General features: G+C 43.0%; 1 protein-coding gene across 5 annotated transcripts in view; it reads left to right on the plus strand.

The window, feature by feature from the left end:
• The first annotated feature begins 1,199 nt into the window (after positions 1–1,199).
• Positions 1,200–27,776, plus strand: part of ACVR1 (activin A receptor type 1) — a 63,782-nt gene continuing 37,205 nt past the window's right edge. The window contains exons 1-2 of one of the 5 annotated variants that reach the window (XM_034061404.1): positions 1,213–1,306; positions 10,629–10,718. The gene's annotated coding sequence lies outside the window, so the exon portion shown is untranslated. Of the gene's footprint in view, positions 1,307–1,874; positions 1,925–10,628; positions 10,719–19,458; positions 19,478–22,242; positions 22,263–27,776 lie in introns of those variants that run through there. The other 4 variants (XM_034061403.1, XM_005153728.4, XM_031053002.2 and 1 more) reach the window with 4 other exon arrangements.

Genomic DNA, 27,776 nt, shown 5'->3' on the forward strand with positions numbered 1-27,776 from the left:
CGTGGGATCTGATGAGATGCATCCATGGATCCAGATGAAACTGGCTGATGAAGTGCCCAAGCCATCATACAAGCTATCTGACAAGTCGTGGTAGTCCAGTGTAGGTCCCACTGACAGGAAAAGGTCAAAAGTAACCCCATTTTTAAAACAGGAAACAAGAGGGGGCTACGGGCCTGACAGTGTCCAGCAAGGTCATGGAGCAGATCGTATTGTGGCCAACATACTGGAGGGAAGGGCTGCTGTCTGGAGAGACCTGAGCAGACTGGGGAGAGAGGCTTGTGCAAATCTGATGAAGCTCAGCAAGGCCAAGAGCAAGGTCCTGCACCTGAGTTTGGGCAATCCCAAGCACAAATAAGAGGCTGGGCAGTGACTGGATTGAGAGGAGTCCTGAGGAGAACTGGGGGTGTTGGTTGATGAGAAGCTCACCATGACTTGGCAATGAGTGTGCTTGCAGTCCAAAAACCAAACGTGTCCTGAGCTGCACCAAAGAGAATGTGACAAGCAGGTCCGGAGGAGGGGGGGGGGGTGGGCAATTCTTCCCCTCTACTCCCCTCTTGTTAGATCGCCCCTGCAGTGCTGCATCCAGCCCTGGGGCACCCAACATGAGAAGGACGTGGAACTGTTGGAGTGAGTCCAGAGGAGGCCACAAAGATGCTCCAAGAGCTGGAGCACCTCTGCTATGGAGACAGACTGACAGAGCTGGGCTTGTTCAGCCTGGAGAAGGGTCTGGGGAGACCTTAGAGCAGCTTCTTTTTTCCAAGAAAGCTGGAGAGGGGCTTTTGACAAGGACTTGTAGAAGAAAGAAGAATGGCTTTAAACTGACAGAGGGGAGGTTTAGATCAGATATTAGGAAGAAGCTTTTCCCTCTGAGGCCATGGCACAGATTGCTCCGAGCAGCTCTGGCTGCCCCATCCCGCCCCGGGGGTATCCGGTCGCTGCGCTCCCCGCGGTCACTGCACTGTTACCGGGCGGGTCACCGAGGCCGGTCCGGAGCCGCTCCCCAGACCCACAGCTCACCCGCGGGCCTGCCGGGCACCGCGCCGCCGCCGCCAGGGGGCGCGATGAGGCGGGCGGGCGGAAGTGACGCATCGGGCCGAGAGTGACGGCCACCGGCGGCCATTGGCGGGGCGGGGCGCTCCGCCACAGCCCCCGCCGCCGCCCCGCCCGTCGCGCCGTCCCCTTTGTCAGCGCTCCGCCGCCGCTCGGCGCTGCCGCGGGCATGCGGGCGGGCCGCGGGCAGCAGCAGCGCCGGGCCTGAGCGCGGCGGCCCCGCCGCCCATGGCCAGCCCGCCGTGCCAGTGAGGAGGTGAGTGCAGACACCCGCTCGGCTGGGGAGGGGCTGAGAGGCGCGGAGCTGCGGGAGGAGCCGCCTTGGGCCGCGGGGAGCCGCGGCGGGGGTCTCCCGGCCGCTGCGGGCTGCTGTGAGGGGCAGTGCCGGTCCCCGCAGCGCAGGCCCTGCCCCTGCTCCGCCGGCCCGGAGGCTGTTGTCGTCGCGGCCCCTGCCCGAGGTGGGGGGGAGGGAGGAGGAGGGAACGTCGTAAAATCCGGGAGGGAAAATTCCTGTCGGCTGGCCTCCCGGCTCGGGGAGATTCACCGAGCAAGCGGCTTTCCTCACGGCATGGAAAGCTGAGTGTCTGGCGACCACCGGCGCTGGCTCCCACCCTGCCGCGCAGCGCACCCAGCTGTGTCTGAGCCCTGGGGCAGGCACAAAGGATTCCGGTTCCCTGCGGCTGCTGCAAAGCACACATATGGTGGTGACCAGCATCGCTCGGTTCCCCGGTAAACAGGCTGCGGCGAGGGGCGGCGACTCGGGTGTCTTTTTTTCCCTTTATTTTAACAACATAGACTGATATAAATTGGAGCTGCAGGGTTGTGCTACAACCGAATGAGCTCTTTGAGCATGATTATGCTGGCGTTACTAAATGTAAGTATGCTGCAGGTCCGTGGTTTGATAGGAAGAAGAAAGTTACAGGCCAAAGTCCTTTATGCATATCAGTTTATTCAGGGCACTTCTTTTCTGGCCAAATAGGATGGTGTTCTACACCTTGAGTCAGTAGGGGTCTAAACCAGCCTGCCTGTTTACAGTCATACAGCTCTGAATTTTGGGAGGAAACAAAGGGGACAGTAGGCCTGGTGCCTGAATTCCTGTCACGACTTTTGCTGGTGATGGAGGATGAGTTACTCCAAGCAGGCAGACGTTCTTTCAGCCCGCTCAGATCCACGTGTTAACCTCGGGGCTTTTAAAACTGCATGCTGGTCTGTGAAATCTGAGGCATGAATATAGTAGTGGAAGCTGTCTGGGCAGTCTTTCCAATTCTGTTAGTCTGTAAAAATATGTTAAAGTAACTTATTTCTAGCAGTACTCGTACAGTACTCTGGAGTTGAACCCCTTTCTGCAAAACTGAGAGAGAGGTGGTGCTGTTACTGGTGGCATCATCAGGTAGAAACTTTCAGGTTCTGTATTGAGCTGCAGAACTGGCACTTGGGAGTGATGCATTGAGCTTTTGTAAGAGGCAGGTTCTTTTGCCAGTTTTACATGATTGTGGTGTGCATTGAAACGCGTCTGTTGTGCATCTGAGCCTTTCATTTAAGAAAACTCCTATGGTTGTAGCAGTTTGCTGTGGGCAATGACAGGTCTGTTTTTAAATCTTCAGTTTTCTTTTGTTTCCTGTAATAAGATCTTTACTATGATCCTTCTACTTCATCTTCAGAGAAACAGTAGTGACCTGGAATGCAGTGGGTGCTTTGTAAATATTCTCCAAGTTTGGTCCTTGAAGGTCTAGTGCTGCTTGAAGAATACTGGGTTGCCTTGAAATTGAAATCAGCAAAAGCTGATACCCTGAATGTGGAAAGCTCTCAAGTGCAGGTCTGGTTCCTTTGATGACTGCAACTTTTTTTTTGAGGAGGTGTTACAGATCTGTTTTAGGGGAACAAAAAGTTCCTGTATACACTCTGCTTTCCTTGGGAGGTGCTAAGTGTGTGTGATGTTTTGAGAGGTTTACCTTCCATCTCAGTATTTTGTTTGCTGGGATAAGACCTGCATTCCACTGCTTCGTTTAAGGGGGTGGTGGGGGTGCTACTCCTTGCCTAATGGGACTTGGGAGTAGTTATTGATTGGAAATCTCTGCTTATTTGTTCTCTCATGCTGTAAAGATAGGTGTTTCCTTTTGTCTGCTCCTGTTTCCATCTCAGGACAAACTTTAAGGTCTGTTCCTGTGACTTGGATCACTCCTCAACCATTTCAGTTTATAAATAATCAGTGTTGTGGTTCTGAATTGTAGTTAGGCCAAAAAGTATAGGAGGTGAGGCTGTTAGTTAAATGGAACAGCCTGAGGGAAGAAAACTGTCTTACATGTTTAGTTTTTTTTTATTATTATTTGTTTGGTTTTTTTGTGTGTTTTTTTTTTGTTTTGTTTTGTTTGTTTTAGTTTCAAGTCTTATGTTTCAAAGTTGCAAGCTGAGAAAGGGAAATCCTACTGGTGGGGGCATGGTGATGTTTCCAGAGACATTGTTGACTCTCTGTGCAAGTTCCATTGCAAAGTAACTGTTGCTAACTCATTTTCTAATCACCTATTTTTACATGTACATTAGGAAATTGGAAGTATTTTGGTCATGTAGCTGTTGATGTTATTAATTCGTGTTTGTGCTCTCTGTAGAGAATACTTTGGCTCCAGCAGTTAACTTAAAAAAGTGTTTGTGAAGGCCTGAGTGGTGCATGCACAAGTTCAGTCTCGCACTCAGTGAACTTAAGTCATAAAGTAACTTTGGCCATATTATGTTCTTGGAGCTTGCAGTGTAACACGCTTTGGGAGGTGGGAGATGTTTTTGTGCCTTAGTAGGTGGATATTTGATATTCTGATGATTACTTACAATCTTCTATATTAGCATGTATTAAGTTGGTTGCATTTTTCTGCTGAGGTGACCTGTGAAAGCTTACCTCTAACACCGTTTAGGAAGATTCTTCTGCAGCAGAGTGTGAATGTGTTGAGGAGCTGAGGTGAAAGGGGAGGTCTAAATATAGCCATTTCCTGCAGAATGTGCCTGTTTTTGAGGCTAGCTCTCCAGAATAAATTCATGTCTCCCTGAGCCAACAGAGGGGGGCTTTTTTTCCTGTTTTACCCATTGCAAATGATGTTGTAGTTGCCCACAGCCTGACTGTGGCAGGTAAAGCCCAGTACAGGTGGAAAGGAAAACCAGAAGGCTTGGTGGCCAGGGCTGGGGCAGGGCATGTGGCAACGTAACTTGAGGTGGCATTGTTAGCCTGCCTCCAAAATGTGTCCAGCAGGGAAGGAATGGAGACTTGCATCATTTGCCAAATCTGCCAGACACAGCAGCAACAGAAGCATCAAATAGCTTATTTGGAGGGATGGAAATGAGTCAGAGAGAGGGATAAAAGTCATTTGGAGAAACACCATCTCTCTCTTTGAAGCCCTGCTCTCCTTGTTTTGCTCTTTCACAAGCTGCATGCTTCTTAGGAATGGAGAAAGCGGTGGGCTCTTGAGCAGTGAAGAAGCTCTTGGGGTAGGAAGAGAACAAAGGCGGGGGAAAGAACACCAGTGGGGTGTTATGGGTGGGTTGTGTTTGGTTTTTTGTTGTTTTTCTCAGGTTTTTTGGACAGCTGGTACTCTGAAGTCATGCTTATATTTAATGAAAGCCTGATGCTAAATTAGGATCTAGGGACAGCCGTTGTAAAATAATTAGGCATCCTTTTAGCCCCCTCATCCCTGCAAAAAGAAAAACGAACCCTGCTTGTGTTCACTTGCCTTCTTGGATATTTGAACTCTCAAATGGGCATCTCTATCTGCTCTTTTATCTTTCATCTCTTCGGCTGTGTATAAAACAGGCTAAAAACTTAGCCCACTCACCCAGGAAGCTGTATAGAGCTATAGAAGATTACAGTGGTGGTGCTGAATGCAGTTGGTTTCTGAGTGATAATTGCTCTCTCCCAGACTCTCTGTGTGTAAGAATTCATGTAGATTGGCTAGGGTGGATTGTAGGCTGGCCTTGATGAGGGCATGCTTGTCTGTTAGGGGATAGGTTATTTGCTTTGAGACTTGAGGGTAGTCAAGACAGACAGTTTAAAAGCATGTTAGTTACAAAGGTATCCAACACTGTCTAAGAAGGCACCTTTTAAGTTCAGCTCTAGACAAGTTTAGCAACTACATGTTAAGGACATAAGTAATTTGCATCTTTTACATATCTGTATATATCTGTAAAGTAAAGAACAATGGTATTTCTTTGCAGTGATGCGGGTTCAGCTTTCCAAAAGTTTACAAGTATTTTGGTAGTATGAATTTAGAAAATGCTGTTGACTGTGAAATTTATGGAGTTACATGGAAATGCTTTCAAGAAGTTCCTTTTTTCAGTCAAAACACAGTTTTAGATTAATACTTTCAAAAGCAAGAAAGTGTAGTCTAATGGCACTAAGTATCTGTCATGAAATAATTTTCTGTGTTACATTGGACCAGGAGCGTGCACATGACCCACTTTCAGCTGATAGGAAATCCTTTCCTTAAAATGTGTTCTTTTGCAATTATATGTATACAGCTCAGAGTTCACAGGTTCCTATTTTAAGGTGATTTACATTTGTAAGTCTTGCTAGTATTTGGTACGTGTTCTCAAAATTTTACTCTTGTAACAAGATCTACAGTGAACCAACTGGTGATAAAGTAACATTGAGTCTAGCCTTTGACAGTAATTCTGTGGGATGCCAACTGTTTTCTCTAAGAAACACGAGAAGTGTGCTGATATTCCTAGTGAAATAAGTACGTTACTATTTTTTTTCATGGGAAATGAAGTAGTGATACGTTTTAGAAATTTGATGGTGTTATTTGCTAGCAGTACAGATGCTGACTTTCCCCTGGAAGGCCAGAACTGACCTTATGATTCATCTGCTGGTAAGTAGTCAACATCAGGTGCTGCATCACGGTCTGCCAGTTATATGATCCCATCTTTTAACAGGGTTCTTTTGATCTGTTCTTTCATTTCATGCTGAATTCATCCTGGTTGTTGGTGTTCCACCTTGTTTGCTGAACCAGTGTTAACCATGAATACTGCTCTGTGGTGTAGTGGCTATGCCTGGCAGGCCAGACAGTGAGGTTGGATCCCAGGGCCTGTTGGACTGAGGATTCTGCCCAGTTCTCGTTTGAACATGTTGTGCATTCTCTGTGTCTGAAAATTAGTGTGCCACCAGGTCTTAAACGCCTCTAAAGATCCCAAGATCAACGTCCTTCAAGTGTTTGTGCTCTGTTCTGTTTGAGTACAAAGGCAGTATAAGTCTCTAGGCAATTGGAATAACTCCTTTTTTGTTCAGATCCAGTTTCTTCATGCTCAGGACCTGCTGTTTTACATGGTGTTGGCTCAGCCTATTTCTACAAAGCTTCTTAAGGTGGTGTAGGTGCAACATGTCTAAATTAACTGATTTGCTGTTGTTAACTGAGGATGGGGATGTTCCAAAGAGTATGGTATAGAGGTCTTAAAGTCACAATTGACATGTGAGTAAATGAGAAATTATGATTTTACTTTTTTTTCTTATGATGCAAGAAATGGGGAATGTTGTGTTTTGTTGATAGCAGTTTTGAAGTTAAGAAAAAGGTTTTGTCTTGTGCCTGTTCAAGTTACAGAATAATGACAGTAGGATATTCGAAAGATTTATTTTCTTATTTTATAAGGCATTGAATATGTTTGTAGGTATGTGGATGAATCATTAAATACAGTAGTCCAGATGCAGTTTAGGCTTGGGAATTTGTCTCTGACTGGGAAGCATGGGGTCAGGGGCCAGAGGAAGGTGAAAGTGTAACCTTTGCATGCTGTGTCCTTATACTTCTTCCTAAGCATCTTCTACTTGCCTCTTGAGTCAGCAGGCTACTGTTGAGTTAGGTGTATGTTTTGTTGTTCTTCTGTTTCTCCTGTTGATTTGAAAAGGCAGCTAAATGGTTGCTCATCCCTAGAAGCCATTTTTGTCAGTGCATCCCCCACTTTTGAAATGCTCTTGGCAGTGTCAAGCCACATTACTGTTTGCTACCTGTAAAGCTTCTGAAAAGATGCATGTGGAAGTGTCTGTAGCCTGTTGTAAATTAACTCAAGTCTGATTTAGGAAGACTACAGCTTGTTTAGGAAAAGCTTACTAAAACAGAAGAACTCATGCTTGGTGATTGTTCAAGGCAGAGTTTGGACTCTTCATTTCCCTTGTCTGGAATGAAAAAAGATGGTGGTAGGAGGTGGTAGAGGGGAATGCCAGCAGCTGTTTTCTGGGCCTTTTTACAGAAGAGGAGATGCTGCTACAACTCTTAGCCTTCTGTCCTATTGTCCTACTTGGAATATTCCTTCTCTTCATGCTGAAGACACAGATCGTCCTTAGTTGAATGGAAACTGGTAGGAGAACTTCTTCCTTGTGTTGCAGAGCAGTTGTAATGAGTTGTGCTCACTGGAGATCAGGCATTTCTTGTACTGACTACCAGCCTTACCTCTCTGCTAATAAGTTGCAGAAGAGAGGCCAGCAAACACCTCTTCTAATTGCAGGTCTTGTGCTTGTCTGGCAAATATCCTGTAGCAGTAGGAGCAGGTTGGCAGCTTTTTGACAGCTGCCTTTGGCTGAGTGGATAGCTTGGAGGTTAGAAGTGTCTTCCTTTTGAAGTCCTGCAAGCTGCTGATCTCTGCTTTCATAAGTTGGTGTGCCTCAGCAGGCCCCTTCAACCTTCCTCTCCGAATGGCCTGGGGTTTCTGGCTGAGCAGTTTTAGGCAGTTGGTGTTGTGGTTGTGCAAGCCATTTTGCTGGCTTATGCCAGGGAAATAAGTAGTCATGCTTGTCCCTCTCCCTGTGCTGATCTTTTGCCTTTGCTGGTATCTCTATGGCCATATGGTGAACTGGATAAGTCATTAATTTAATTAAAACTTAGTCTGTCTTTGCCAGGTTAGTTGTAATGTAAATTAATAACAGGTTTGTTGTTTTTCATGCTGTTGCTAGGGAGGGTAGTAGTGGCTGGGCAGACATGGTGGACTCTATGTGCTACCTTGTCTTTGTGAATACCATTGCCTTACTTGGTGTGTTATGGGTGTGTTGACTCTTCTGGCTGTGACCAAGGCTGTTTGCAGAGTGCTTTGGATTTGTTGGTGCCAGAGTGGACCTGGTGTGGTCTATTCTCCTGGAAGAGTTCCTCTGGGTTTCTATGCTGCCTACATGCTCTTTGGCCCTGGTTGTTTTTCGGAAGTTCTGCATGCCATGGCTTTCATGCCATGGCCCCAAAGCCCTCTTTTCCTTCCTTCTTTGTAAGGCTTGTGACTAGCATGATAGCCAGCCTGTCCCCTGTGAGATGCTATGCATGATGTTGGATCTGCCTGTGTTACTCATCCCCATAGGGGTGGTTGATTTCCTACGATGGCAACTAGTATTGAATTGGAGGTAGAAGAGATGAGAGCTAAATCTCCCTAGGAACAAATGTAAAATTAAACAGAATGTGTGTTTGTATTAGTCAGCCTAAACCAGACTGTGCTATTTAGGGCTCTCCACTGCAATAAACTTGTCTCTCGTGTTTGTGTGGGAGGACTGCAACAATTAACTCATCTTAAGGCTGAATCTTAAAAGAGAAAATAAAATGAAAAGATAATAGGTTGGTTTAAGAGAATAAATTAGTTGTACTGTGTTATGTTAGAGAAAAACTTGCAGGTTGTTTATTATTGTTAAAAATCATGTCCATGTTGCATGTTGAAACTCTTCTTGACTTCATAAGGAGCAATGTTTTTTGGGTTGTTTCTTTCATCCATTAAATTATACTTCATACTGCTGCTTGAGTGTAACTGCCTGTTGAAGCTACAGGTCTGTGTAGCAGCTGTTTAAAACATCGATTTTGATTGCATGGGCTGGGCAAATCCCAGGCTGTAGGATGATTTGGCAATGGATTTTATGTGGCAGTCAATCCTGTAGTATTATAATGTGTGTGACTTCTTATTTTTTATTGTCAGAGTAAAAAGATATGACTTGTAGTGTGCTAGTCTGAGTATTAAATTACTAATTCATATCTGCTTAGGTGTGGAATTAAAATAAGTTGTGCATTCTAAAAAAGCCATCTATTTTAGATGTACTAGTAGCTCAGGGGGAAAAAAGTGCTGATGTTTGTGAATTGGAGGAGAAAAAAAAAACAAACAGAACAACAACCCAGCAAAAACCAACCCCAAAATCAGAAACACAAAACCAAGGTGAATGTGTTTGTGTGTGCTTCTTGGTGACTGTGATTAAAATAGAAAAATATATAGCTGGAGAACTTAAGCTAGAATTCTTGAATTCTTTTCTAGACATTCATTCTTACTTACTGGGCATTGAGCTAAGCAGTTTTTATTCCACTTGACCTGTATTTTTTGTCTGAATTGTAAAACCTGTACACATCTTGAGTCTAAATGAAATGTTGATGATGATAAAAAGATGCTTGCATGGCAGTTTTCACTCTGCCTGCTTTTCATCTCAAGGGTAATAAGGTATAAATGTAGTGTGGGACTGTCTCTCCTTATCTTGATTCAGGGACTGTCTTCACTAAGGGTCTTCTTTTGATGTAGTTCTTTCTCTTAGGCAGAACCCTTTGCTGCAGTTTAGAAGCCCTTTCTGTGCAGACTAGCTAACTGAACACAGGTCTGTGTAAGAGCAGAGGTACGTGTTCACTTTGTGGTTATGATGAAGGTTAAATCATTTGAGTATTGGCTATCTTCCAACGTGTTTGCATAATTTGAGCCCTTCTCCAGAAAGAAACATGCAAGTTATTTCAAGTCACTGGGAGAAAAGAAAAAGCTGTACCTAAAAGATTGTGAAGAAACCTGGGATAAGTTGCCCCTACCTGCAAATTCCTGCATCATGTGCATGCAGCACTGGTAAAGGTGCAGCTTGAAGTACAACTGGTGGCTTCCTGTTTTTCATGTGAATCATAACTTGGTCTCTCCTCCATGTCGGTTCTCATGGATCCTGCCCCTTGGCTTTTGTTGTCAGGACTGTGCGCTACTTAAAGATTCTTGAACAACTCATTGGCTTTGCTTTGTCTATCTCTTAACCTCACGTTAGTTGGTTGTCAATTAGATCTTTACAAACGTGCCAGAAATGCCACGTAGACGCTTTCTGTGTGTGTGTTTGTGGACCCAGCATGTTTGCATCAGTCTTTAGTTGAGAATAACCTTAATGAGTAACATGTTCCAGCTTGCCTAAACAATAGGGATTTTTTTCTGTCTTTGTGTAGGCATTTTACACATTTCTAAGACTTATGTCCATACCTCTGAAGCAAACTTGTGCATAATTGTTCTGCAAAACCTGTTCCAAAATCTGAAGCTATTTAGAGCCCTCCATACACGTTCTTTATGATGCAAATAATATTCTGAAGAATAGGTGTGCTGATATGACTGTTCCTAAATTAGAAAATCCTAAATGCCATTAAAATATTGATCCAAAGAAATACGGTATTTCCATGCCTTGTGCAAAAGTGGCTTTTTTCATTTTTTTTTTTTAATGGCTGGAAAAGTCTTTGACTTCATGTCTTTAGTTGGGATTTGATCCTGAATGTTGGTTAGACATTCAAGTAAAGCATTTATTGGTCTCTAATGTACAACAGCGTCCAGGATTTTGAGGAAACTTTGTCCTGTTTCTCCATTAGGAAGGCCAAGATGACATACAGTTACAAGCCAGAAGGCCAAGCTCAGTTTTAGAAGCCATCAATTTTCTTCTGCAGTTCCTGGAGTCTCTGGTGAGAAATTGGTGTTTGAGTCTGCAATGCTGTTTTAGGCTTTCTTTAAACAAAGGGTCTGCTAGGAGTGAAACTTGCTTTATTCTCAGTCTGGAGATTTGTAAGACTTTGACATGTAGACCAATTACAGTTATGTTGGTTTAGTTCCCAAAATGGATGATCTTTATTCTAAAAGAGGACCTACTGCATGCAAGCAAGAGTACAGAAGGCCCTGAAATGTTAGCATTTGTATGCTTTTGGCTTAGCTTTAAAACAAATAAATACTGGCTATAGAGCTCTGGGGAGTGGACTAAAGCAAATGGAAAAGATGAATTAACTTGAAGTTGTTCTGCAAGGCTGGGTTAATAGAGCCACAGCACATCAATGCAGTGGCAGATGAAGAAAAAAGAAAAGGATTTTGAGTGCTTGTTTGTATTTTGAGGCTATTCAGAAGTATAGATGCATTTCAGAGGCTACTGTTCCTCTGCACAGAGTGCCCTTGTCGTTCTTACTCTGTGGTACCAGTCCTTGTATGGCCCAAGTGAGTTTCCTGCTAGCACCTGTACTATTCCCACAAGGAATAGCAAGAGGCATCCCTGCCCATTTCCTGATGTAGGGAAACTTTTAACTAGCATCTTTTGAGACGCTGCAGTGTTTATCTCATACTTGACTGTTCTTTTTGGACCTGGTTGAAGATATCAGTAGGTTCCCTCTTTGAAGAGGGAAATTAAAGTTTTTCATGACTGTGATGGAAAATCTGGAAAGAGAAGTGTGCTTCTTCAGACATGTGTACCACAAGATGACGAAAAGCAAAGCAAATTGACAAACCCCACTTTTTCTGGGGAGGGAAGGAGCCTGCTCATACCTTTCAACTGCCTTCTGGTAGAAATGCTTCAGTTTGATAGTTCAGGGTGAGTGGAAAGGGCTTTCTTGCTGCTGCCTAGTTGAGAATAGCATGTGCTTCTTTCTCTGAAGAGTACCTTGTGCTCCTTTTGCTCCTGAAAGATTCATAACAGGATGGACTTCTTTGTAGGATTATGTGATTGTGGAACTTAGCATTTGGGGAAATAAGAGGACTTCGTAGAGGAACTGGGAGAGCAAAGGAGTTTCCTTCTACATACAGGCAAAGAGGATGACAAAAGATTTGTCATCTTTTGCCTGTGGAAGTGAGACTGGAACCAGCCTGGAACTTGGAAAACTAGTGTGATCTGCTTTTTGTAGGGGCTTCACTTTGGAATGCAAAGGCCTGTGAACTCAAAGTGGTCTTGACATCACAAGTTCTACAGTGGGAAGAATCCCTATTCTGGAGTGAAGGTGGTTTTTTTTTTTTTCTGTCAGTCCTTTTTATCTCAGTTCCCCAGAATTCTTCTTTGAGTTCTGGACTTTATACAGACAGAAGTAGGTGGGGGTAGAGGTGAAAGAAGAATGATACTTGGGCAGACTTCATGGGACTTCTGCATGTCACTGTGAGAGGGGTTAGCAAAAAGAAGTTATTGCTTATCTCTTGTTAATTGATGCTGTTCAGCTCTGTGCATATATTTGGTGTTTCATGAATACGGGTGAAATAGTAGTTGCAAACATACTACTAAACCTAGAGCTACCCTGTCTTGGTAATTACCATTCAGTTCCCATGTGCTTGTTGATTCATTCATTGGTAAGCTGTAGTGTCATGGCACTGATAAGGCTCTTGATGGCAAGTCAGAAGAAATGTGTTGGCATGGGATTGCATGTTTGATTCTGATTGTCTTTCCTGAACAGTTCCTAGTAGCACGTGTAACATCTCACAGGGTGAGGACTCTGTGTTTTTTTTTTTTTTTTTAAACTGCTCTGCATGGTGCAGAGCTGTTGGCCTCCATTGTGTGGACTGCACTGCAGTGACCCTCTGCAGGTTGGACTTAAAGGTCCCTCAGAGGAGTAGGGCTCAGTGGGCATCTGCTGAATTCTTCCATAGCAGTTAAGTGTGTGTAGAAAAGGTTTCTTACTAAGACACTGACCAATGTGAACATGAAGGAAAACGAAAACAAAACAGCAGTAAACAATAACCTGTAAAATGAAATCTCTTTGAGCATTTGGTGTGCCTGTAGTGCAAAAGGGTTTAAAATGTATTTCCCCCTCCCCCCCCAAGTTCAGAAATATTCTTATAAAGTGAAAAGGCTTTTCTGACATGATTGATCCTTGCTTCAGGTGTGTTTGGTTGTCTGTGAAGTGAGAGATTTTCCTGAAAATGAACATGTTGCAGTTGTAGAAGTTGGTGCATAAACATGTAGTATACTCAAAATGTGCTTGCTCATCCTCAGCTTGTGAAGGGTGTTTTGAGAACAGTTCTTCCAGTTTCTCTGTAGCTCATCTTTTGGTGTTACAGCCTTCCTGTAACAACTGCCTAAATACAATTCACTTTTTAGCTTAACATTTGTCTTAACTTTATGCTAAGGGTTTGCTTGTCCTTTGTGTTGTGCTCCAGGTGCTCTGCAGAGGTACGTGCAGTGCTGTAGGGTGGCTTGTGTGCACTCTATTGGTGCTGCTAAATGTCCTAAGAGAATGAAGGATGTCCTTGTTTCAGTTTGTAATGGCATATTAATTTAAAAAATGTGTTGGGCAAGTTAAAGATGTCTAATTTAACACTCTTAATTTACATATCACAATTGTATGAAAAAGATGTAGGTTAAATGTGTTAATTGACAGACTGATGCAGCTTATAGTTTTTACCCAAATTGTTTTTAGGATTACAGCCAATATGCAATCATCTCTGGTTCTACCAACTGAAAGAAAAAAAATGCTTCATATGTTATCTTTTTGGGTAATAATAATTATTGGTCAAGAATGCTACTGTGTCAAGAAGCAAAGCAACACCAAAGGAAGGAAAGAAATGAGGCTTGTATGGGTAACCATGTGTTGCAACTTAGTATTGAAGGATTTTCTCAAATAGTAAGAAGAAAGCACAGAGGGTTTTCAGACACAGTACTTGATCAATTTCTTTAGACACTGAGGAAATATTCAAGTATCTCTGTGTTAAAGGGAATTCTGCTGGTCTTCTGATCTTGAAATAAACATTAAAAAAAGGCAAACCACCTTCTCTGGTGCAAGTGTTTTAAAATGTTTAAATAAAATTAACATAGTAAAGATTTTCCATGCAAAACATACAGACTGAATTAGCATTGGATTTTACTCTGAGTTTAGTTAAAAACTAGCAAACTGAAACTTTGACCTCTGTGGAAGAATTTGAGGAAATAATGAGATTTTAATCCCTGAGTTGACTCACCCCTGAAGTGATATGAAGGCTGGGGTCCTGAAGAAATAGACTTCACCTTTGCTGTTGTGTTTTTAAAGTGTAAAAGTTGAAACTAACCTAAATGGTTGAACTGCTTTGGTTTAATTTAATTTGTATTTCTGTTACTTTGTTGTTTTTCATAAAAGAACATAGTAAATGCTAAATAATGTTTATTAAACGCTTGCCCCAGCTCCACAATGAAAATGATTTAAAGGTAATTAAACACTCTCTCTCCATCTGAGACATTTTGTAGATTCCTCAAAAATTCCTGATGTCTGTCCCTTTGGGGTTGTGTGCAGGCTGGTGGGTGCTTGCTACTGAAGGGGGTTGATGCAGACTGGTGGCCTGTGCCTATAGTCAGGTACAGCAGCAGCCGCTTGGCCAGGAGGGTGCCACCTCCACCCTGCTAGGCTGGTGGGTTTAGAATGGGGACGCCCAAAAGCAGAAAAGCATCTTTCCATCTGATCTGTGAACTTAGAAACAGGGTGAGCTAATCTTCCCTGCTCCCCCAGGTCACCCAGATGGCAGGATCAGCTGGCTGGTTTTTGGCTTATTTAGTTCAATAACTTTCTGTATAGTGTCCTTTGTCTAATAAATGGGCTTTAATAGCAAAATGTTGTGATCACTTTCCTTGCATCATTAGCACAGTCAAGCTGTTGTAAGCATGTTTGCCATTTAAAAGGAAACTTTTGAAATGTTGCATTTGTAAGAGCAAGTAATCAAAATGTGTCACTTTATACCATAGTCGAATGTGAACTATAAGTGTGAAGAAGAGAAGGCTCAGGGAAGACCTTATTACTCCTCTGGAAGGAGGCTGGAATGAGGAGGTGACTGGTCTCTTCTCTTGAGTAACAAGTGATAGGCCAAGAGGAAACAGCCTCAAGCTGTGCCGGGAAGGTTTAGACTGGATATTAGGAAAAATTTCTTCACCAAAAGGGTAGTCAGGCAGTGGAACAGGCTGCCCAGGGAAGTGGTGGAATCGCTGTCCCTGGAAGTGTTCAAACTCTGTGTAGATGAGGCCCTTATGACATGGTTTAGTGGTGGACTTGGAAGTCCTGGGGTAGAGGTTGGATTTGATGACCTTCAAGGTTTTTCCATCTTAGTTGATTCTATGATTCTGTGAACTGGGAACATGGGTTCCTGTATATGAAACTAGAGGTGTGAAGCTGCCTTGGTTGAGGCTTGGTTAACGCAATATGCTAAACAGTGTAAAACAGCCCTTCCTCAACAGCTGTGACTTGTGATGCCCTTTCACCTGAGCTGCTGCTTGTGTGCCCCACTCCTTCCTGTGCTTGGTGCTTCTTTTAGAGCACACTTGTTCTGTTTTGTGCTCTCTGTTACATCAGATAGTTTTTGCATTGGTTTTGTTTAAATTCGGGGTTGGAGTGAGGAAAGGTTTGCTACAGTAACTCTGGGGCTGTACCTCCCCATTACTGCGAGCTGGCACAGCATGCTCTCAGTAACAGTCAAAAGTTATCTTCTTCCCTTTTGTCCCTTGACATTCTTAACAAGGCTGCTCCCCCCGCCCCCTAGGGAAATGTTTTTTTTAAAGTCCATATTTAGTTAGTTTTAACAATATGTTCACTCGTGCTGGACAATAATTAACCTTTCTTTAGAAAAGAACAAAAAATAAGTGCAAAATGAGGTGTAACATTGGTTAAATTGTGACTCACCTTGGTAATTTAAATCGCCTTGATCAACTTCGAAGTACTTAAATACATACCAAAACCTGAAATGAGTATTCCACCTGTGTGAATGTAAAATGCTGTTTCAACAACTTAAAAAAAACAGCTAAAGACCCAGATGGTGTGGGGTTTTCTTGGGTTGGTTTGTTTTTAACCTTGAATTTTGCTTGGCTTTTCTTTGAATTATTATGCTCACATAATTATTCAGTAGGGCTTATTTTACATTTTCTGTAGCTAATTTTTTCCTGTTAAGAGTCCAAAGAAACTTGCATTCCATTTATCCATCCTGAGTACATAATTTCCTGCTTGAATAGAATGGCTGCAGCAAAAGAGACAGCGTGGCTGTACTAAGGGGTATCGGATGTTCGTTCTGTGGATTTATCCAGTATGAGCTGAGAAGGGCTGGGACTATGAAATGCTTTGAAATAATATCACTGTGGTTTTAAGCATTTATAAGAGTAAGGTTTTTGAATTTGAGGGAGGAGATGAGAGGAAGAGAATGAAGAAGTGAAGTTTTAGAGCACTGTGGAAGGTCCAAAGAAACTAACTTTACCATTCTGTAAGAGAATTTCTCTAATGCCAGTGTGGCTTAACATAGCTCTTAAAGCTGTGATTCAGAGAACAGGAGAAGCCTAGGAAGGATGGAAATATTCTATATAGTGCTAAATAATTCTGTGTGGTGTTGCTTGCCTGAAGCAGCTTGTGTAGACTGGCTGGATTTTCAGGTGGCCAAGGATTGTTTTCTCTTGGGGAGCAGTGCAGACCTGCAGAGATCCCTCGCTCGTACAGCCCTCCCCAGAACTGCTAGTTTGGCAACTCTGCCCCAGGATGTTTACCACAAAATTATTTTGAAGCCTTTTGATTTCTTTGCAGTCCTGCCTGTGGGAACCACAGAGTTTCTGGGCTCTGTACCATGGCTCAGTCTGCCTGCACTGCATTGGCGTTGCTGCTAGTGCCTGTGTCAAGGTTCAATGGCAGCGCAGGCTTTAGCACAGGCGATGACAGAGCCATTCAGACATCTCGTACCCTTTCCTCCCCAGCTCAGGCTGCATTGATATGGTCAAATACAGACCATCAAGCAAAGCCTTTGCAAGAATTAATGTTCCCAGGAGAGTTTGTAGGCAAGACGTGCCTTAGGCTCTCTGTCTTGCATGTGGTGCTAGTACGAGATTGTCTACCTTTGATCGTACATAGGCATAAGAGTTGCAGGACTTTAAAGGAAGAAAATAGGAGTGCAGCAGTGAGATATGTATAGTTTAATTGCTGCTTGAGAACTGGAAGGTAATGTACAGTTGCAGGTCCAGAAATACACGGCCTTCTAAACAGCTGCAGGTAAGAAGTCTTAATAGTATTATCTGCCTTAGAGCATGATTTTTATATCTGTGGATCAGTGTTAACTTGTGTCCAGCAACACTTGTCTTCACCCAACCCCAGCTGCTGTGTTGAACATTTAATGTCATTGCTAGATATCACAGCTGGTTGGCACCCTGGCTGCACCCTTCAGAGCCTATAGGAAAAAAGGGAACAAGAAAGGTGTTGACCCCATCTGGAAAAGAGTATTTTGAGATCAAGCACTACATTCAGTTATGAAAACTACTTAAAAAGGAAAAAAAGTGTGAGGGTGGAAGGGGCAGTGAATTGCCCCTCTCTTCCTAGCCTTCTGCTGCTGAGGTGCCCCAGATGAGATTGACCCCAGGCTCTACACTCCTCTTGGCTGTATGGCTGAGGGAGCAAATATTTCAGGCACCATTCGTTATTATTGCCTTTTTAAACTTTTCTCTGTGACGTTAGCTGAGGTTCAATCTAATTCTTTTGTTAGGATTGTGAAGACTTGCCGGATTGAAAATTATCTGCTGTTTAGTGTTTATTGAAGCTCTGGAGCAGAAGATAACTGAAAGAGAAGGTGGCCAAAGGGAGAGTGCATGAGCTGGGTGGCATATAGGGGAAGGTGAAGGATAGGGGAGGTTTCAGAATATGGAGTGAAAGTGATCTTCTTGAAGGATTTGGAGTGAGTGAAAATAGTCATGGTGTTAGTAAGGGAGCATAAGAAGAGGAGAAATCAAAGTGCTTTTCTTAGTTAATTGACTTAGTTAAGTGCCACATAACTTTTGTAGTTAGCTAAATTTCAGTTTAATGCATTGTCATGAACTAGATATTAGGAAAATACTGCATTGCTCTTGTTCAGGAAAATTCTAGGCAGAGAGAAGACTTTGATTGTATAAGTGGGCTTCATAAAAAGCAAACCTGACCAACAAGGAGCTTCCTGCAGTAGCGGTTCACTGGTTTGCTAGTTGCAAGCTCTGCCAGTCCTGGTCTCAATTGTCTCTACTCTGGGAATCCACGAGGAATATTAGATGATCCTTTGTAAGAATTGCAAGTAGGGCAAGAAGGAAGTCTCTTCCATCAGGCAACAGTTAGTTCAAGCCCAAAGCTTGAACTGCAATGCAGTTGTATGGACAAATGCAGTCTTCTCCATGTCCACAGTGAATGATACACCCAGAGAAAGCAAATGACTGTTGCATGAATCAGTAGGGATGGCTTTTTTCTTTTTTTTTTATGAGCTCAGATTGCCATATTCATATTATTATATCAGTTCTGGGAGTTTTGGAGATGTTTTAGTAATTTCTTTGTTCAGCCAGCTGACATAGAAAAAATAATTTATTAAAAGCAATGATAAAGCATTAATTTATTTGGCTCTGATTTGCTTGTTTGCACTCCTGTGCTTAGCATTATTTGGAGTGCCAGGCTGCCTGCAGTGTGGGTTGGAGATCTGTAGTGGCAGGGGGTACTGGGTGATGGCACAGCTTGCTGTTAGCGGGTCTGGGGGTGTGGGAAGGCTATTGCAATAACAGTGCTTCTGAGTGTTACTGCTTCTAGTTAATCCCTCTATTCAGAAAGGAAATAGCTAGAAAGTTACTAGGTGCCTTGGAAATAGGCAAGAGCTGGTGCAAAGGAAAATTCTGCTGAAACATTAGTAATTTCGGAAGTGTTGCTTGGAGATTTTTTTTTTGTATGTACCCAGTAGCAAGTTGCCATTTGAGCGTATGCTGTTATTGCTTCCCCAAAGTTGGCATGAGATGTCTATTTGAGGTTGGTCATCATTACTATAAGACTTGGTTAAAATGGTTGTACAATGTAGTGATTGGCACTCTGTCCTTCCACTTGCAACGTGATGGATTCTGTTCAACAGGAACTATTTTAATTGGCTTCCAGTCTGTGTTATGTTAAAACTCTGCTACTAGATCTAGAAACCTGTGACACATTTTGTTTGTTCCTGAAAACATACGTTTTATTCTGCTTTGGTCATTCAAATTCATTTAATGTGATTGTCAGCTGAAAAAAAGTAGCGTTTCATAGCACTTCATCAGCAAGGCAGCTTTCTGTGGCCCAGTACTATAAACTGTATAATTTGTCCAGGGGGGTCTGTGCATTACATAAAAGAAAATTCCTTCTGTGACAGTATTCGTTGCTTTGCACACAGCAACATCATGGGGAGGATGGGAGGCAGCACTGGCTTGATACACCCGCTGCTGGGGGGACTGAGGGTGGGTTGTGCAGCTGGCCCACAGCGCTGGCCCAACCGCAGGCAGCACCATGCTCAGTCAGCCCTGGACTCAGTTGGTGGGTGCTGCTGGTGAGCAGTGGGTGGAAAAACATCCCTGCCACGATCGCTGGGCTCTGCTTTCCCGGAGTGCCCGGTTATGCTGCGTGCACACTGTGGTGGGGAGCTGAGTGCTGGGCTGGAAGCCAAGTCTTTGCCGAGACTAGGTGTGCCGTCTCTTGGGGAGAGAAGGCAGGCAAACAAGTGGGAGAGTGTTTCTTTGGAGGTAAGCCTTAAGTTTGTAATTCTCAGTGTGATAGTTGGTTAGAAAATAACCAGTAGTCATGACTTCTGTTAATTAACTACTAAGAGTTAAATAAATGTTGTTGGAAAAACTAGTCTGTGTTTATTTGGCATGTCTTTCTCCAGAAAAGGCTGGTGCTAGTTGGTACATGCTTGATCTCTGTGCCTGTCTACAGCGTGGTTTTATGTTTTTCTCTGTATTGATTTTCATGATTCATTGAACATGATCTAAGCAAAAAGCATACTTAAATGACACTGGAGACAGCTGTCTGTTAAAGGGGGACATTTTTGTATGCTGAAAAGGCGCCAGGTTGTTTTTCCATTACTTTAACAAGTAACACACACCAGTAATATTTCTTTGTTTAATTTCCTTTTCTAGGTCACTGGTATGTCACCTTTGTTTTGTTTAAAGAGCATTGGTCAGTTCTTACTCTAAACTTTCATATCAGTTTTGTTCCTGTTATTTTTCTGATAATCTTTTTGAGATGTTTTTGAAATGGAAAGGCCTTTACATTGTGTTGTGAGTCTGAGTGACTCGGTTTTCTTCTCCCAGTAGAGCTGTTTTGGAAGGTATGTGTGGGAAATCTGGATAAAAGGAGGAACATATAAAGCTCTGGAAGCTGGTGTGTAGCTTTTTCCAGTTTTAATCTGTCTCTCTTCTCTGTATGGTAGGCTGAAGTTCCAGATGTTATTTTGGCTTGGAGATAGTGAATAGGGGAAAAATAAGCATTCTTGATGTTAACAGAGTCAGACTGGCTGGTTCTGTACTGACAGGAAAAATGGGGAGATAAAACCTCCATTAATGATGCACTCACTGCCTAAGTAGCCAGTAAAACAATGCCTCTTCACTGGCAGTAAGTCCCAGATTGGTGGTGATCAGTGCCAACTGTGAGAGGAGACAGCTGCAGAGGCTGGGAAGTATTAAAGTAAAACTAACACTAACTTCCTTGGATAGCAGTGGGGTTTTGCTTGGTCTGCAGATCCCTCCCCCCTTTTTGTTTTCCTCCAGTTAAAAGTTAATTCTTAGCCCCCTTTCTTCTCCCCCCACCTCCCTTTCCCCAGCATCTTAAGAGTCCTACCTGTTCACCTTCAGTAGCTGACTGTAGATGTTGGGTGGTGGCACAAGGCTGGGGCAATTGGATGGCAGTGACCCCTCCTTTGAAGGTCAGAGGGCTCTTCACAGTTTTGCCTTGAAGCACCAGTGTGGCTTCTGAAGCTTATCCCTCTGAAGAGCTCCATTGACTGCCAGTTGCAGAATGGTTTGGGTGTATATGTGCTCAATTCCTTCTGTAGGAAGCGAAGCTGCAGGCTCTGTTTCTGGTGTGTACCAGATGGCACTCCATTCCAAAACGTGGGTATAAAAGTCTTGGCCTCTTCTGGACAGTTTTGAGCCACACGTGGTAGTGGCAGCTTCCAGTAAAGGGACCAGGATAAATCACAACAGCTGAAATGCTTGTTAGGAGTATATGTAGTGACCAGGAATGTGATTTCCTGTACTAGCCTATAGGTTCTATGCATAATAATCTGTTCTTCATGTTACATTATATTAAATATATAAATATGCTGTGTTCTGTTTCTCTTCCTGACCAGTTCCTCCTGTCATGCTTACTCCTAAAATGTTTGAGCGGTGTATTTTTAAAATGGCTGATGCAGTTCTACTTACTTCTTCCTTAATAATTTTTTTCTTTTCATTTTTGAGTCTAGGAAATAGCTATTTCTGGTCAGTGCCCTGCTTCTCCCATTGCTTGTCCCTTCCACTGTGGCATAGTTACCCTTCAGGGTTTTTCAATTTCTGTAAGCAGTTCGTGTAAGAACGCTGAGTTCACTTGCCTTAATACTATAAAGCTCAAAGTTAATAATGCTGACACAGACTCATCTAATTTACAGAGGAGCCAAGCTGTTGCAGATTGTGGTATCTGAAGTCTTGTCTGTTTGCTGCTTTTATCTTTGATAAACTTGTCCATGTCACAATTTGTGTAATTTATTGAAACAAAGGCTTGGCTTCGTGTTTTTGGTGGGTGGGAGGGACCTGGCGTGTTTTGGTGTTACATAGTTAAGAGATACTTGGAGCATGTATGTATGGTCTTAGCCAGTTAGACATGCATGTTAACATAGGCTAGGATTGTAATGCTTTAACCCTTTTTGCCTTGTTTTTTTACTACAGAAGTAGAAGTACATGCCTGGAGCTGGCTGTCTGATCAGCTGTGGTTTTATAAGCATTGCCTGATGTCCCAGAAGCACCATCCTTAGAAATCCTACAGGACCGGGCTGTAGGGAAACTTCAGAATAAATGTGCTGTTGTACATGTTTGCTGGAAGAAGATAGGGGAAGAAAATCTGGGTGTAGGAGAGTCCTGCTGCCTACCTTTGTGCTGCTCTGCATTCCTTCGCTCTGCTGCCCGGAGGCAGCGGTGGGGTGTCTTGCTCATGTGGTTCGTGATTCAAGCCAAGCCCAGATGTTTTCATGCCTGGTCTGGCCTATTTTCTGAGAATAATTTTGGATGCCTCAGTCCACTTTATTGTGGTTTCCCTAGCGTCTAGTCCAGCTGAAGCTAAGATGATTTCTCAGCTAACTGAATGCACGTAGGCAGACATGGCATTATCTCTACAACGGTGTTCCTGATAACTTTGGAGCACTTGGAATTAGATCCACACTGGTGAGAACCTGAGGTTGTGTTTTGTTAGAGTGGAAAATTTTGCAGTATGAAACTAGGAAGAGCCTGTCTTGTGGCCAGGAAATAGGTGAAAACTCAACAGATTCCTATGGAGGTAGGTCTGGCCTGACTGATCTAGCTTTCCATTTCCACTGAGCAGCAATAAGGACTTGGAAATCTTTTCATACTGACTATTGGACCTTTTAATCAATATTACTGTCTGTGCTGACAGGTTCATGACAACTATCCAGGGGATACTTTCAGGGAAGTATATCTGCTCCTTTAACTTGTGCTTTCTCCATCTCATTCATTTGGCTTTATGCCAGGTATTTCCTGATGCTGAAAAGAAAGTGGTGTGGTCACTTGGTCTGCACAAACAAGTACTGTCTTGTATCCTATTCAGAACAGTCTCTTACTCCATCACTTCCCATTAGGGAGGAGGGCTGTTGACCCAAAGCATATTTGGGTGCTTCCTTCAGAAGCAGTTGGTGAGCGTTATTTTTGATGTACTTGCCTTCAGCCTGTTCTGTTAACAATCACGGCTGAATCCTCTGTATGGAGATGAAGAACCTTGGAAATCACCAGTTGATATGTGTCATAAGCTCGCTTTAATGAAGAGTATGGCTTCATTTCTACATGATCATAGATGAGTTGCTCTTAGATGGTTCTTCATTCAGAGATCCAAAGCTAGATTTGTCTGTAAAGAGAATTTTGGGTTGCGTTTTGCTTCATGTTTGCAACTAGGAGTATGTGAGAGGTCAGCCACAGTAATTTAGCTGTTAAATAGTAATTTGATCGATTGCTTCTGGCATCTGTAACACCAATTAAAACAGAAGTCTGGATAAATATATGGAACAGTTCTCTGAAGATACACAAGTGCAGTCAGGTTTGGTAAGGCTATGCAAGATGTGTGAATTTGAAAGCTTACAGCTAAATAGGTGGAAAGTGAGCACTTAACACCTCTGGAAGGAAGTGTCAGAATTGTATATATTTGGAATAAATTTGATGTAGGGAGAGGTGACAATATGCCCAATTATTAAGCTGAGGGTTGTGTAGGGCGGCAGTGATGAATGTCAGTTGTGACTGTGAAAGGGTAGTTCTGTTACCAGGGGAGGCACAGATGTTTGCCTGTGAGATCAAGACAGACACAGCTAAAACAGCAACTAAGCAATGTCAGAGTGATTTGGAAAGAAAGATCTCAAGCTGTTTTAGCATACAGGTCTGAATGTTAGCTGGATTAGTGTTGGCAGGTGGGGCTGCCACAGGTAAAATATGAGGTTATGGAGCCTTGTGAAGCCTCAGGTGAGAAAGAAGAACAGCTTGCAAAGATGCCTTAAGGAGCTAGAGCAGAGCAATGGGAAAGGATTGTGGTGGGGGGTGAAACAGAGTAAAGCTGTGAAATGAACAGCAGCAGAGGTAACTTTGAAGTTGGTGTTGCAGGGTGGGTGAGGGGGTGGACAAATATTGGAGAGTTCTAGGATGGAAAAAACCTAACTGCCCTTTATCTTACTAGCTCTTTAAAATTGGTTTTAGGTTATACTTGTTGTAAAGTGATGACTGAGGTTATGGTTTAGATTTAATAAGGTTCTGTATGTCTCTGCACAGTACTATCTAATTTGCATGTTGTCAGCAGAAGAAAGGTTGTAGACCACCATGCTTGTAATATAACTTGGTTTTGTCTGTACTTTGTATTTAAGAACAGAATAATACATCTCCAGCCTGTCCAAACAGGCAAGACCAAATTGTACAACAGTATTGTTAAAATTCTGAGGTGGTGTAATATAATCTCTGAGGAATTTTACTTTCTTGTGCAGCAGGGTGTTTCCTTCTTCTCTGGATTGCTAATTGCATTCAGTTCTTTGGATTCCAAAGTAGCAGTTTAATGAAAGAATCTGATGAGATGAAAGGCTGTTCAGCGACACGTGCCTGTGGAGTGTTAGGAACTTCTGTTCTCAGTCTGATTGTTCTAAAAATATTTTGTTAATTTGTATTTGGCTTCCTTGGCTCACTGGTGTTTGGGAACAGTGAAGCCTTAAGTGGTATGCAGTACAAATACCTGATTTTTTCATATCCCTTAACCTTTCCTGCTTTGTAGAAGCCCATCACTCCCGAAGAATGCTGTTCTAATCCCAGTGTAATCCATGAGCAGCGAGCTGGGGGTGTAAAGCCTGCCTGTCCTGGAGTCCCCCTCTCTCCTCTGTGCCCCTCACCATGGTGTAAAGCCTGCCTGTCCTGGAGTCCCCCTCTCTCCTCTGTGCCCCTCACCATGGTGACACGCAAGGGCACACATGGTAGGGCTGCTCTGGCAGTTCAGGCTCAGCAGCTCTCTCCACCCAGCAGCTGTGTAGCGTTGTGCTTTCCCATCCTTCTCGTTTTTGTAGATTTTGTGGCTTTATTTTAGCGAATGGCTGTGTGTTTGCCGCATCAGGCTGCACTTACATTCTGCCAATGAAATGGACAAGTTGCATTTTGGTTAGGTTGCTTGGGCTAAGGGGCTGGATGTAAGTAGAGTATTCTTGTGGTCACAGCCATGTGAAAATAATTGCAGGAGCTCAGATTTATCTAGGCAGGCAAAATCCCACTGGGAGTCGAGATGTGCAAATGAGGGTCCTTGCTGGTGATGGAATACTGACAGAGATAAGGGTGACAAGTCCTGTGGCAGTGAAGGAGCTTCCTGCAGCTCTTTCAACTCACTGAGTTTGGCTCTGAATGATTTGGCCTGATAACATTAGAGGCTGAAAACAAAAAAACATTTGCACCTCTTAGGGTCCCTGCATATGTGAAAACAGGACTAGACTGTAATGAGACACTGCTTAATTAATACATTTGTAGGAACCAGACTACATTTCTTATCTTTCAGCAGGGCTTGCCAGATGGTCTTTAAATGCTATTCACATAATATAATCAGACCCTAGCTTCTCTACTACAAGAAAAAAAAACCAAACCCACAAAACCAACCTAAGGTGAAGAAATGTGCATTTAAAATCTGCATAAAAACAAAAGAGAACAGAATTTAAAAAAAACCCCACACAACTTTTTTGAGGGGAAAAAAATAGGATTTTTATTGATACTGAATCTAAAGATTATTTTTCAGCCATTACAACCGAACCATTTCTGAAGTGTTCTGCAAGAAACTTTTTAACAGGCAAACTGTATAATATATACATAATTAATGAAAAGCATATAAAATCCTGATCTTAGATTAATAGTCATTGATCTTACTCAGATCCCAATTTCAGCTGTCTCCAGGTTTTTGGTAAGGTTGTAATGCAAGTCTCTGGAAGAGTTGAACTGTGGGACAGGGCCATGTTCACTGTCTTGGTAGTGTACACAAACTGTGACATAACCTTGGACTTCTGCAGGGCTTGACATAAGTGCAGCGGTTTTAATACTTGGTGTCAGTCCAAAGTGATGATGTAAGGTATTTGACCATCTGGTAGGACTGCAGGGCAGAGAGATCTTCTGTCATCCTGTCTCACAGGCCTCCTTCTGAAACTTTCCCAGGGTTGACTGGGGTGTTCAGGTTTTCAGGAGCAAGGGATATACCAGCAGTTTTCCCTTCAGGGCTCTCATGAACTGGCAAGGAGGAGCTTTCTAGAGGGTGCTGTGCTGAGCCGAGCCTGTGTTAGGAGGGAGAGCTGACAATTGCTTGGCAAAAGGACAGTGAAAGTGAGTAAAAAAAATTGGGAGTTTTATTTTAGACTAAACCCCCAAAAACCTAGAGGAATGTTCTGATGAAAATATTCCTTTACTTGGCAGATAATTAGGATTTTGCTTTTAAAAAATGTTTAATTTGGAGGGCTAGGGGGCAGTTAAGATCCTGCTGTGTATCTTAACTGAAGGTGTGTTTTCAGTAGCATTGATTGGTTGGGTTTGGGGTTATGGGGTGCATGTGTTTCATCAACCTCGAATTTTGCTGCTGCTGAAGGGATGCCCATCTCTGAGAGGAGTTGTGTTCCCACCACCTCTCCTCTGCTAGCACTGGCACCATTGCACTGCTGGGCTGAGCCTCGCATGTTTAGTCACAGTTAAGACTAAACAGTGTGTGGTCTGATCAGTGGCCTGATCTGGCTTATCCCATGGCCTTGAAATCCCTGCAGCCAGGTGGAGGGGTGGGAGCCTGCCTAGTGTGATGGCAGGGAGCTGAGGACATGATTGGATGACCAGTTTTGGCACTCCCTGTGTCTTAGACTGGTCCAAACTGGTTGTGAAACAATATCCTAATAAAACCTTTCTCTGATCCTCTGTCTGACTATATGCCCTTTCTATGCAGCTATGATCTAGGCTCAGTGTTTCTGCCCATACTTTTTGTTTTCCTCACCTGTCAAGACACACGCCCAGGATGGGATAGAAACAGTGTTTGACAGGCAGTTCTGAAACACCTGCAAGGTGTGAAAGTGTGTTCTTCCCTGTGCTCCTTCGTCACATACTGCGCAGATAAAATCTTTAATAAATAAAGTATTGCTAGCTGGATGAAAGCAGGCCAAGTCTCAAAGAGGTAGACGTTGAGTAAGTTTAAATAAGCAGCTGTTACTGGACTCATTTTGGGTTTGTGTGGTGCCTGTCTGAGGAACACAGAAACATCTTTTACAGGTGATTTCTGATAAATAATATTTGTTTGGATCTTACTCACCTCTGGCTTACTGTTTAGAGTTTATATCTTCACTGGAAGTTCTGTGCTGGGATCTGACAGCAGATTCTGGCTTCTGAACAACTATATGCAGAAAAGTAGTGTGTTTTGCAGCAGGATTTGAAAGGACATTTTGCTTGCCTCTTATGCTCAAGGCCCTGCACAAATTAAGTTGCCAGATACTAATGGAAATTGTCTCCAGTTTGTGTGGACACTTGGAATGGCCTTAGCAAAGTGAGTGGTACCTAAGGCTGTCTACAGCTGAAATGTCCAAGAAGCTTTGCAGCTGTGCAATAGGGCCTTTTTCATGGCAATTACAGAATGCAGTGTTGCCCTCTGGTAGGAACTCTGTGCCATGTAGTAGTAATACCTGTGTAGCAGTAAGACATAGATAGTATAATAACGTCTTTGTTTATGTTTGAAATGTGTGAGAAGCCACAATAATTCATGTATATCTAACAGCGTCTTGAACTGATACCTACTCAATGCCTTGGGCAAAAGTATCTTCTGATGAAGCTACTGCATACTTGACTCTTTGCTTGACTGTCTCATGGTACTGCTTGCAATTTAATGTCTGTTAATTTGCCATATAAATGAAACAATGTGTAGCTGGTTATTTGCACATTTAGAATTCCATACCTAACTTCCAAGGTGCTCATAGCGATGCCATAATTAATGAACCATATGAACATGAGCATGTTTAAGTTATGCTTCTGTGTGCAGGCTCTGCAGAGGAAAGCTATTCCATGGTGCAATGTTAATCCTTGATAGCTGCCTCCTGGTGAATTTACGCTGCAAGGCAGTAAATGATATGGAAAGACATGCACATGTCTTAAAAGGTACAAGGAACTTGCGATATATATTGAGGGTTTTAAATCAGTCTGTGCTTACTTCATCGTTTGAGTAAGCCATCCAGTATTGGCTTGCATAAGACACCTGTATTGATGCAATACCTACACAGAACCCAAATCTTTGTATTTGGACTTCTTAACAAGTCAT

This window comes from Melopsittacus undulatus, chromosome 4 (genome assembly GCF_012275295.1).
Source record: "Melopsittacus undulatus isolate bMelUnd1 chromosome 4, bMelUnd1.mat.Z, whole genome shotgun sequence".
Classification (NCBI taxonomy): Eukaryota; Metazoa; Chordata; class Aves; order Psittaciformes; family Psittaculidae; genus Melopsittacus; species Melopsittacus undulatus.